Here is a 12,019-nt window from a genome sequence, read left to right on the forward strand (position 1 = left end):
ATCATCAGGCCTTGGAATTCTTACAACCAGTACTTGCCACCAGAGCGTATTTTTTTTTTTTTTTTAATTTTTGTTTTGGCTTAACCCTAATTTATATTCCACAGCTGATCCGTCTTGTTAATGCTGGATACTATTGTTTACCTTTTTTTCCACAGCACCTGGAGCAGCACTCTGCAACCTGTCCTGGGAGCGGTTCTTCATCGATCGACCTCGGACCCGTCCCAGCCATCCGACAGCCAGGAAGCAAGTTGCAGGTCAGCAACACAGACAGCTGGTGACCAGGAAGCTGGTTAATCAGGTGTTCCCCTGTCCCAGGTCTCTGCCACTGGTTATGCGGGCACTACCCGCCAGCGGCAAAGGGCCTCGGACAGGCTTGTCTTGCCCGAGTTCATGTACTTGAGTGAGGCCTTTCATGCCAGTCTCAAGACGCTGTCCGAAAGAGTGGAAAGTGGATTTTCTCTAATGGAACGTGGTTTTAACTACATGGAACACCTCTTCCACTCTTCCGCACAGCACCTTGACCGGCTGGAGGCTGATTTCAATAGACCAGCGCACCATTTCATTAGTAAAATTGAACGGGGCATGGCGGATCACCTTAGTCCTGAGCAACAGCTGACTGTGTTACATGCCTGCAACACTGCTTACTTGCAGGCTATGCAGCAGAATCAGTACGTGCAGCTGTCAGTGTTGTCATTCCCACCTGTGCCACCACTGACTCGCTTCACCTCAGTACCGACTTCTGCTGCATATCACTGCTCAGCCACCTGCATTCCTAGCCAAGCTGGGCACCACTACACCACACCAATGTCGAGTGCTGCTGGACACTCCACCCCCGCCGCCACCACCATGTCATGCGCTGCTCCTGTCTGGAGCACCAGTACTGCCACAGATACCACATCTTGGCGCACCTCCAGGGCTAAATCTTGTTGGGCCACCACCTCTTCACCTGTTCACACAGAAAGAACACCTCCGGATCGGAGCACCGCCACTTCTCCAATGTATGAGAGCACCACTACAACTCCGCACCATACAAGGAGCACCCCAACCACCACTCTTCAGAGGACCACCACCACCATATCTCCTCATAGGAGCACCGCCACCACTACTCTTCAGAGGATCACCGCCAACACTTCACCTCCTCATAGCACCTCCAAAACTACACATCAGAGTAGCACTGCCACCACTTCACCAGATCGGAGCACCACCCACACTTCTCCCACCAGAAGCACCGGGCGTAATTCACCTTCCATGAGCACCGACACCACCATTTCACCTACAAGGAGCACCGCCAGCGCCACCACCGAGCACCCTAGGGGAGACCCTCATTCTGTTTTTTATTCACATCCTCCACGGACCAGCAGCTCTATGCGGTCAAGCCATGGAAGGCGGTCACATGGTGGTAGTCGGTCCAGGCAGGTGACTCCTGCCCCAAGGAAGAAAAAACAAAATACTTTGTTACTCAATCCCCACTCTCCTTCCAATGTTTCACAACCTTTCTCCTTTATCATGCCTGACCTCCCTTCCCCCAGTAACTTAGTAGCACCTTCACCTAGAACACCTTCCTCAGCTTCCAGCTGTTCATCCTCTCTCCGCACCGCCAAAGTATCCAACACTTCTCCCAAACGTCCTTCAAAGTGAAAATAATTTTATTAAAAAAAAATAAATATTGAATATTTTGTGTTCAAATAATGTTTGGTTAATGTATCTTTCACCGCCTACACACACTGCGCCGTACACACACTGCGCTGTACACTTTTCTTTTTTGTGTACACATAGCTCCAGAAATTACACATGTTTCGTGTGTCAATTTTGGAGATATGTATTTGCAAACAAGAAAAATCTATGACGTGCATTTTTTACATGGCCTCAGTGTCTTTGCTCAGATAGACGTAATAGATAATGGTGTTGATTGCAAGGACTATCTATTGTTACCTTGATGAGTATCCTTATCAGTTAATCTACTATGGTGTTTTGTAACATCATTTTACTGTTTGGAATACAATCCAAGGTTATTATAGATAGACCTTGTAAATCAGGGTTCCCCAACTCCAGTCCTCAAGGCCCACCAACAGATCATGTTTTCAGGATTTCCTTAGTATTGCTCACATGATAATTGCATCACCTGTGCAATACAAAGGGAATCCTGAAAACATGATCTGTTGGTGGGCCTTGAGGACTGGAGTTGGTGAACGAAGTTCTAAACAACGTCATACTCTATTTAATGTGTGTTTACAAACTGAGGAGATGATGTTGAAAATACACGTCATATGGTCATGAACCTGGCGTTGTATCATACTTTGAAGAAAAAACCATACAGGTCTAAACGCAGGCTTTTTATTAACATACACAACACATAAAAATTAGGTTACACCATTTGCTCTTGCCATGCCACCCGTCCAACATCAGAGGTGAAGTAGGTCGCAAATTGGTCCCTCATTTGCCCTACTTCAACAGATGACCGTAGAGGGTGGTGATTAAATTCAGGCAAGGGCTTAGGAGAGGAATCATCTAGTTCAAAACTAGGGTGCTCTCTATCCATCACAAAATTATGTAGAACAACACAGGCCTTCACCACCTCATCCACAGTTTCTAGTTTAAGTTTAATGGCTGTGGAGAGAATTCACCATCTAGATACTAGTATACCAAAGGCACACTACAGTTCTTCTGGCCTTGGTCAACTTGTAATTAAAAATTCTTTTAGTGTGGTCCAAGTCCCGACTGGAGTATGGTTTGAGCAGGTGTTGGCACATCTGGAATGGCTCATCCCCAACCATTACAAAGGGCTGTGGCGGACCTTCGGTGTTGGGAGGAGGCCATGGCATGGGGAAAGTGAACTGGTTGCCATGCAACCTCCGTCCCATGTCTGAGTTCTTAAAAGCCTGGGAGTCATTTCCACACCCAAATGCACCAATGTCCACTGCAACAAACTTACAGTCTGCATCAGAAATGGCCATTAGTACTGTAGAGAAGTACTTTTTATAGTTGTAGTACTCTGATCCAGTTCTCTTGGGTTTTATAATCCTGATGTGCTTCCCATCCACCGCACCCAAACAATTAGGGAAATTGCAGACAGTCCAGAATTTTTCTGCATTTTCAAGCAACTTTTCCATGGTGGGCAGGGGCGTAAATTCTGGACAGAGAACGTCCCGCAAAGCCCGGCAGGTGTCTGCAACTATTCCAGACAAGGTGGATATTCCAAGACGGAACTGGAAGTGCAGAGAAGAGAGGGTCTCTCCAGTAGCCAGGAATCTGGGACACAAAGAAACAACAAGAATTTATATTTGTGTATAGGGATTTTTAACACATTAAAAAAAAAGGGGCACACCAATAAATAAATATGCATCCTTTTCTTTAGAAAAGGCCTCAAACCAATGCAGCATACTTTTGTTAAGTACATGGCAGATCAAGAATTCTGCCATAATATACTACTACATCAAAGAACCAATACTATCATGCAGTCAGTAGTTACATACCGTAATGTGACCAGGAGCCGTTCCTCGGGAGGAATCGCATGACGGAGCTGTGTGTACTGTCTACGGATGACATCTTGTACACGACCAAGTAAATACATGAAGCTTTATTGGGACATCCAAGTGTAATCCGTAAATTTATCAAGGTTTGCCTGTAGCTCGCTGCAGAGGGTGTGGTACGCGCCACGGTTGAGCCATCCTAATGTCCAGATCCAAGTTGAAGTGAAAGCTCTTCCAGTGCAGATCCATGTCTTCATCAAAAACTGCTAGCAACTGGGAAGAATAGCTGTAAACTGGGTCTAGATAAGGAATTCCAATAACACACGCCCACTGCTGTCCAACTGGTAGAGTATATTGGTCAATGATTTTGTGACATTATGCGCAATAATCACGCAAACGCATGCAAAACGCTTACAAACGCATATAATCGCTGCGTTTTTTGGCTTTCAGCGCATGATTATGTTCCAAAAAAACGCTGCATTTACAAGCGTTTGAAAGCGTTTTTGTATGCGTTTGATGTGCGCTCCAAACGCAGCGCAAAAAAATGCTAGTGTGAAATTAGCCTTAATCTATGATTATGTGCTCATCTGCGTTTTTTTTTCCAGCTCAGATTGGATCACGATCGGGCTAGAAAAAAATCGCAGCATGCTGTGATTGTAATCAGAAAACGGATTGCATCCCGCAATAGAAGTCAATGGGTGCGATAAAAAAACGCACAGCACTCATGCGATTTTTACGCACCGGTGTCCTTTGAAAAGTCGGCAATTTATATGCGGCTAGTGTAAAAACACGCTGACAGGTTAGCATAGGAAAGATAGATTACACATATACACATAGAATAGGAGTACATATATATATATATATATGTCAGTGACACACACACACATATATATATATATATATATATATATATATATATATATATATATATATATACATAGCTCTGGAAAAAATTAAGAGACCACTTTCAAATGTTCAGTTTGTCTGATTTTTCTCTTTATAGGTATATTTTTGAGTAAAATGTAAATTGTTCTTTTTGTCTATAAACTTCTGACAACATGTATTAAATACAAACATGTCCCATAATTTACACGCACACTATACTAATTATATTGATTACTGACATCTATATATCAAACTATTATGCTTGTGTTTACTGTATATAACCAAGTCTACTATCCTGTCCGCTCCTGCATTGATTTTACGGAAGCCGACAAATTAATGGCTAATCTTCTATGTACAGTATATTCTTCTATCTATGCAATATAATCTTCTATCTATGCAATATAAAGATACTGTATACTGTAAATATATACACCTATTCTATGTGTATATATCTATTATATTATAACCTATTCTATTCTATACTAAACCCGGGATATCATTTGCCGGATTTTAATTTATCTATCTATCTATCTATCTATCTATCTATCTATCTATCTATCTATATGGAAAAAATCAGGCAGTACTTCAGTTCAAGGAAAAATTGTGGACTTTTCCTTGAACTGGAGTGCTGCCTGATTTTTTTTCCATTTATATTTTTGCGTTGGACAACCGCATTACTCAGGAAGTATAGCACCCAAAATCTGCTCAAGTTTGTGCTGCTACCTGTCTTATCTATCTATCTATCTATCTATCTATCTATCTATCTATCTATCTATCCCATATCTATCTATCTATCTATCTATCTATCTATCCCATATCTATCTATCTAAAATATATATATGTTTTGAAGAATATTTTGTTTTAAAACGATGTGTAAATGACTTAGAACATTTCTCTATGTAAAAGTTCATGTTAAAATTGCATTGCAGTCTGATAGCAATCGCACAACATTCGGATGTAAATCGGATTCTAGTTGTGAAAAATCGGATTGTACTCGCATAAACGCATGACACTTGCATGACAATTGCTTTACACTGGTTTGACTCTCCTGCATCAAACTTGGACCGATTTTTAAATCGCTAGTGTGTCTCCAGCCTTTTATGCTTGTTTGGATAAAAGGAGTACTCCAGTTCCTTTCACTTGCATAGTTAAGAGGGGCAATGGTGATGTGGTGTTGATAGGCACTTGCCAGGTTGTACACACAGAATACACAATGGGATGCTTACGTGATTCCCATCACCTACACAGGGGACCAGGCAAGAGAGGGGCTCTGCTGGTTCTACTTCCTATCCATTTCTTTTTGATTAATTGGCAGTATCATATTTATCTTCATGACACTAAAATTCAGATCAAATAATTAGTGATGAGCGAGCAGGCTCAGTAATACTCGTTACTCGCCCAAGTATCGCGGTACTCGGTGAGCGCCGAGCATTTCCTGGATTATTCGGCGGGAACTCGGGTCTCCACTCTGCAAGTTTCAAGTCCATTAGAGAGCCAATTAACATGCAGGGATTGTCTGCCACGCACTGTAATGGCCCAGCCATCTTTGTTGTGGTATTACAGTGATTGGCTGGCCATACTGCGTCATCAGGTCTCTATTACAGTCACCTGCGGAATCAGACAGTGCAGGGAGAGCAGCTGCTGAGATAGGGTCAGATTTGGGGGTATATAAGTTAGTGTGGGTATACCACCATAGAATCCACATATTATTATTTATTTATATAGCACCATTGATTCCATGGTGCTGTACATGGGAAGGGGTTACATGTAAATTACAGATATGACTTACAATAAACAAACTAACAATGACAGACTGATACACATGGGAGAGGACCTGCCTTTTCAGGCTTACATTCTAGGGGATGGTGGGGAAGGAGACGGTAGGTTGGGTGGTTGCGGCAGCTCCGGTGTTGGTTGAGGCGGTAGGTCCGGCAGTGGTGAGGAGGCAGCAGGGTCATTGCAGGCTGTAAGCAAATAAAGCTAAACCAACAGTCCTTCTAAGGACTAATTACGGGGTATATACAGTTGTGGCCAAAAGTATTGACACCCCTGCAATTCTGTCAGATAATACTCAGTTTCTTCCTGAAAATGATTGCAATCACAAATTCTTTGGTATTATTATCTTCATTTAATTTGTCTTAAATGAAAAAACAAAAGAGAATGAAGCAAAAAGCAAAACATTGATCATTTCACACAAAACTCCAAAAATGGGCCAGACAAAAGTATTGGCACCCTCAGCCTAATACTTGTTTGCACAACCTTTAGCCAAAATAACTGCGACCAACCACTTCCGGTAACCATCAATGAGTTTCTTACAATGCTCTGCTGGAATTTTAGACCATTCATCTTTGGCAAACTGCTCCAGGTCCCTGATATTTGAAGGGTGCCTTCTCCAAACTCCCATTTTTAGATCTCTCCACAGGTGTTCTATGGGATTCAGGTCTGGACTCATTGCTGGCCACCTTAGAAGTCTCCAGTGCTTTCTCTCAAACCATTTTCTAGTGCTTGTTGAAGTGTGCTTTAGGTCATTGTCCTGCTGGAAGACCCATGACCTCTGAGGGAGACCCAGCTTTCTCACACTGGGCCCTACATTATGCTGCAAAATTTGTTGGTAGTCTTCTGACTTCATAATGCCATGCACACGATCAAGCAGTCCAGTGCCAGAGGCAGCAAAGCAACCCCAAAACATCAGGGAACCTCTGCCATGTTTGACTGTAGGGACCATGTTCTTTTCTTTGAATGCCTCTTTTTTTCTCCTGTAAACTCTATGTTGATGCCTTTGCCCAAAAAGCTCTACTTTTGTCTCATCTGACCAGAGAACATTCTTCCAAAACGTTTTAGGCTTTTTCAGGTAAGTTTTGGCAAACTCCAGCCTGGTTTTTTTTATGTCTCGGGGTAAGAAGTGGGGTCTCCCTGGGTCTCCTACCATATAGTCCCTTTTCACTCAGACGCCGACGGATAGTACGGGTTGACACTGTTGTACCTTCAGACTGCAGGGCAGCTTGAACTTGTTTGGATGTTAGTCGAGGTTCTTTATCCAACATCCGCACAATCTTGCGTTGAAATCTCTTGTCAATTTTTCTCTTCCGTCCACAACTAGGGAGGTTAGCCACAGTGCTATGGGCTTAAAACTTCTTGATGACACTGCACACAGTAGACACAGGAACAACCAGGTCTTTGGAGATGGACTTGCAGCCTTGAGATTGCTCATGCTTCCTCACAATTTGGTTTCTCAAGTCCTCAGACAGTTCTTTGGTCTTCTTTATTTTCTCCATGCTCAATGTGGTACACACAAGGACACAGGACAGAGGTTGAGTCAATTTTAATCCATGTCAACTGGCTGCAAGTGTGAGTTAGTTGTTGCCAACACCTGTTAGGTGCCACAGGTAAGTTACAGGTGCTGTGTAACGCTCGCGCCTTGGCTGAATGGCGCGAGCCGGGAGTTTCTGGCCCCAGTGTGCCACAAACCAGACTACCCTGGAAGGTGCGTGACTACGACAGCTACCTCGGTCTTCACTGGAGCCTCTGATGGTGAGGTCAGGCTTGTGAGGCAGATAGCTGTCGGGTGCCACTCCAGGGTGGTGTCTGGATGTGGCTGCTGGTCCCACTCGGAGACAAGTCACTTTGACAGAAGCTATAGACAGGCAGGCGGGTAGACACGACAGGCATGGCTGAGACACTGGGCAAGCAGGTGTGGCTTGGAGACACGGGACAGGCGGGCACGGCTTGGAGACACGGGACAGGTGGGTGTGGCTTAGAGACACGGGACAGGCGGGCATGGCTTGGAGACACGGGACAGGCGGGCACGGCTTGGAGACACGGGACAGGCGGGCACGGCTTGGAGACACGGGACAGGCGGGCACGGTTTGAAGACACTGGACAGGCGGGCACGGCTTGGAGACATGGGACAGGCGGGCACGGCTTGGAGACACAAGACAGGCGGGCACGGCTTGGAGACACAGGACAGGCGGGCATGGCTTGGAGACACAGGACAGGCGGGCACGGCTTGGAGACACAGGACAGACTGGCGTGGTATGATGGTATGAGAAGGGACAGGTAGGGACCTGTTCACACAGCAGGTGCAGGCAGGAGGGAGTGGGGTATGTTGGAACAGGATTTGGACCTGTTCACACAGGAGGTGCAGGTATGGATATAGGCAGGAGTGTGGAGTAGGCAGAGCCGCAGGAGTGCGGAGTAGGCTGGGCAGCAAGGGAGCTGTGCAGGCAGAGCGGCAAGGGAGCCATGCAGGCAGAGCGGCTAGGGAGCCGTGCAGGCAGAGCGGCTAAGGAGCCGTGCAGGCAGAGCGGCTAGGGAGCCGTGCAGACAGAGCTGCAAAGGTGCAGATTCACAGACAGAGCTGCAAGGGTGCAGATTCACAGACAGAGCTGCAAGGGTGCAGATTCACAGACAGAGCTGCAAGGGTGCAGATTCACAGACAGAGCTGCAAGGGTGCAGATGAACAGATAGGGAGGACACAAGGAAAGACACAGCAGGGAAGGAAGCCACGGACAAGGAGAAAGGGAGATTAAGGTAGGACAGAGTACAGACAGGGTACTGGAACCAAGACTCAAGGGCCAGGATATTTAGCCTCCTGGCAGGCAGACAAGGTACGAGGCAAGACAAGAAGTATTCCTCCAGAGAAGGAGGAAATACACAGAACAGGGCCTGGCTTCCTCAGCAGCAAGATACTTACTGAGATTAGACATTGCTCAGGCAATGTTCCAGTGGTTGTGGCAGGGTTAAATAGTTCAGGGCTCTAGGTGATTGGTCAGGGACCCATTAGCCAGGTGCACCCTCACTGCATAAGAACCAGAGAGTTCAGGCGCCGCCCCCCTATAAACACAGTCAGGAAACATGGAGAGTAGAGGCACAGAGCTGGCAACAGAGAGAATTCACAGGATGGCTTGAAGCAGAAAGTAGGTTGGTGTGTGGGGGATGGGAGGCCATGCAGTGATCCCAGCAGGGTTGTTACATGCTGTTTATTACACAAATTAGAGAAGCATCACATGATTTTTCGAACAGTGCCAATACTTCTGTCCACCCTCTTTTTATGTTTGGTGTGGAATTATATCCAATTTGGCTTTAGGACAATTCTTTTTGTGTTTTTTCATTTAAGACAAATTAAATGAAGATAATAATACCAAAGAATTTGTGTTTGCAATCATTTTCAGGAAGAAACTGAGTACTATCTGACAGAATTGCAGAGGTGTCAATACTTTTGGCCACAACTGTATATTGCAGTGTTAGGTATGCAGGGGAGTGTATGTGGCTATATACATATCAGTGCAAAGCATGCAGGCACTGTATGTGGGTATATAGATATCATTGCATATTCCATTACTGTCTGCTGCTGCCTATTACATATATTGACCGTATATACCTAGCCCCAGGTATCAGTGGCTAGGAACAATTTTTTTTGCATCTTAATCCTCATTATTTTATTCCAAAGTAATCCAGAGCCCCCTTTTTTTCTCCATTTGACACTGCAGACCAGAGCCAGATTCTTTTCATAGTATAGCGCGAAAATCCAGCATTTTTAAACGGGTTTGCCCGTCCCAGGCATCACATCTGAGTGCACAGAAAAATCTGCCAATTTTCGTGGTACTGTATAATTTTTTTGGTGTGTCTCATACAGTTTTTTGACAACATTTTCCTGCCAAAAAATATTTAGCTAGAGGGCAGATATTTCACACTGGGTTTGTCCGCCACACAGATCGTATATCATTGCGCTCAAAATTTTGCCATTTCAGGCTCCCATAAAAAATATTTTGTTGAGTCAAAGACTACTTAAAAAAATATATAAAGTGCTCTCAGTGAAAGAAACAAAATAGGCATCTTGTTGGTGTGATACCTTTTAATGGCTAACAAATTGTGTGAACAGACTCAAAGATTGTAATGAATTTGTATTCCCACACCCTGCGATGTTTCTGTGGTTTAAAATTGCCTTTTAAAATGACAACTTTAATATTGTCTATGTTGGGCCCTGGACCACAGAAATGTTTGGCCACAGGTAAATGTTTTTTTTCATCCCTGTCCTTAGGACTGGAACAGATACGGTTATATCTGAGGGCCTGGCTGTAGACAATGGACTTTTTATACTTTTAAATCAAGGTTACCATCCCACCTCCACTGATGATCAGATTTTTAGGGCCACAAGGATCCCTAGAAGTCAAGTACTTCAATACAGAAAAAAAGAGGAAAATCATCGTGTACCTCTTGTAGTGACCTACAACCCACAGCTTGAAATACTGAGAAAAATGGCTAAGAAACTTCACCATATCCTACACAAGGATGACCGGTTAAAAATATTATTCAAAGACCCCCCCTTGCTATGTTACAGGCAACCTAATCTAAGAAACATCATTATCCAAAGTTTAATGCCCTCAAATTCACCAAGAGGAACATATCCTTGCTATGGGAGAAGATGCAAAACCTGCATTCATATAAAGACCAAAGACAAAATCCAAATCCCCAACACACAGCAGGACTATAAGATCCCCGGGACATTCACATGTTCCTCTTTAAATGTGGTGTATTTAATTCTATGCAATATATGTCCTGTGGGTGGCCTCTATGTTGGAGAAACAGGACAGAGACTGAGAGCAAGGATGAGGTATCATCGTCATACAATTACAGACAAAAAAAAACATTTACCTGTGGCCAAACATTTCTGTGGTCCAGGACACAACATAGACAATATGAAAGTTGTCATTTTAACCCCTTCATGACCAAGCCTATTTTGACCTTAATGACCAGGCCATTTTTTGCAATTCTGACCACTGTCCCTTTATGAGGTAATAACTCTGGAACGCTTCAAGCATCCTAGTGATTCCGTGACATATTGGGCTTCATGTTAGTGGTAAATTTAGGTCAATAATTTTTGCGTTTATTTGTGAAAAAATCGGAAATTTGGTGAAAATTTTGCAATTTTCAAATTTTGAATTTTTATTCTGTTAAGCCAGAGAGCTATATGACACAAAATAGTTACTAAATAACAATTCCCACATGTCTACTTTACATCAACACAATTTTGGAAAAAAAATGTCTTTTTGTTAGGAAGTTATAAGGGTTAAAATTTGACCATCAATTTCTCATTTTTGCCACAAAATTTATAAAACCATTTTTTTAGGGACCACATTTGAAGTCACTTTGAGGGGTCTATATGGCAGAAAATACCCAAAAGTGACACCATTCTAAAAACTGCACCCCTCAAGCAACTCAAAACTGCATTCAAGAAGATTATTAACCCTTTAGGTGCTTCACAGGAACTAAAGCAATGTGGAAGGAAAAAATGGACATTTTAATTTTTCCAACAAAAATTTTATTTTACCATCAATTTATTCATTTTCACATGGGCAACAGGATAAAATGGATGCCAAAATTTGTTGGACAATTTATCCTGAGTACACCGATATCTCATATGTGGTCATAAACCACTGTTTGGGCGCACGGCAGGGCTCAGAAGGGAAGGAGCGCCATTTGACTTTTTGAATGGAAAATACGCTTGAATATTTAGCGCTTGCCATGTCGCGTTTGGAGAGCCCCTGTGTGCCTAAACATTGGAGCTCCCCCACAAGTTACCCCATTGTGGAAAATAGACCCCCCAAGGAACTTATCTAGATGCATAGTGAGCACCTTGAACCCCCAGGTGCTTCACAAATTGA

General features: G+C 43.7%; 1 protein-coding gene and 1 long non-coding RNA gene across 7 annotated transcripts in view; both read right to left on the reverse strand.

Moving 5' to 3' along the window:
- The window catches only part of LOC141065779 (flavin-containing monooxygenase 5-like), an 816,973-nt gene that overhangs the window by 138,518 nt on the left and 666,436 nt on the right, over positions 1–12,019 (reverse strand). The gene's annotated exons all lie outside the window — the stretch shown is intronic.
- On the reverse strand, positions 2,321–4,355 carry LOC141065856 (uncharacterized). Its single transcript, XR_012226421.1, has 2 exons — positions 3,474–4,355; positions 2,321–3,249 (listed from the first exon to the last, which is right to left on the reverse strand). It is a non-coding gene; the product is annotated as an uncharacterized lncRNA (long non-coding RNA).

This window comes from Dendrobates tinctorius, unplaced genomic scaffold (assembly GCF_039654945.1).
Source record: "Dendrobates tinctorius isolate UK_male_01 unplaced genomic scaffold, ASM3965494v1 ptg000012l, whole genome shotgun sequence".
NCBI classification, from domain to species: Eukaryota; Metazoa; Chordata; class Amphibia; order Anura; family Dendrobatidae; genus Dendrobates; species Dendrobates tinctorius.